We start from the raw sequence: 1,117 nt of genomic DNA, 5'->3' as shown, positions 1-1,117 counted from the left end.
TGGCGCTTTTGAAATTTACTGGGAATTTTAAATTTTGACCTCTCTAATGCACTTTCCAATCGAACAAGATACTGAAATTGAAAATCGAAGCATTATTTTGACTACTTATCGTGTACACAGACACAAAAAAAAATTAAAATTAAAAAAAAAACACACATCATTGTAAAATCAATACATTCATCGTTCCACTCAGAATCTAAAATTCCGGACACATAATATGGTTTGTTAGATAGTTTTTTTGGTATATTTCTACTTAACGGGACACCTTTTTTTTTGCATTTTTTTTTTTTTTGATCCTTATGTAGTTAAGTACGCTGAAGACGATGGTGAAGTCAGAATTTGGGGCTCAGACTTAGTTTCGAAGTTATAACACTTCAAAGTTAGTATATAATACGTTTAACAACTTATAAATGTCGCGTCTCCAAGCGGGCCCAGTTGTGGCCCAGTGGTGGTTTCACAGCAAATAGGGGGATATTTTCGATTTTAATGTCCGAGCGAGCGTAGCGAGAAATCAAGCATTATAGGTATTTAAGGGTTATTATATAAAGTTAAAACTTCAATCAGCTATAACTTCGAGAATATAACTTCGTGCGCCAAATTCTGATTTCACCAACATTTTTTTACCCAAAAAATGACTAAGTCCCCCCAAAAAAAACCCAAAAAAAGGGGTGTCCCGTAAAGTAGAAAAGTTCCGTTTTTCTTTACGTCCATGAAAATTACTTGGGAAATTTAAAATGATACATCAAAGTAAAAACACATTCGAAATTTGCATTATTCTTCGGACGAAAATTAACTTAATTTAGATATTTTTGAAATAAAATTAACTTGAAGTTAACACGTTAATCTTGAAAAAAAAGTAACTTATTAAGTTAAAAGTTAATTTGAAAAAAAAAGTAACGAGTTAATTAACTTAATTAAAATTAACTTAACGTTTTAACTTAATTTTAATTTTTAACTCGTTAATGCCCAGCCTTGTTACCAAGTATAATATTTGGTGAAATAATTGTGGCTAAAGTAATTTATTTTACTATTCGGTATTACAGTACAACATTATGGGTTCAATTAATATTTAACAAAAAAATTACATTTGAAAATGTCATTGTGTGTATAAATATTA

This window comes from Acyrthosiphon pisum, chromosome X (assembly GCF_005508785.2).
Source record: "Acyrthosiphon pisum isolate AL4f chromosome X, pea_aphid_22Mar2018_4r6ur, whole genome shotgun sequence".
In the NCBI taxonomy this organism is placed as follows: domain Eukaryota; kingdom Metazoa; phylum Arthropoda; class Insecta; order Hemiptera; family Aphididae; genus Acyrthosiphon; species Acyrthosiphon pisum.
This window is presented reverse-complemented; position numbering follows the sequence as displayed.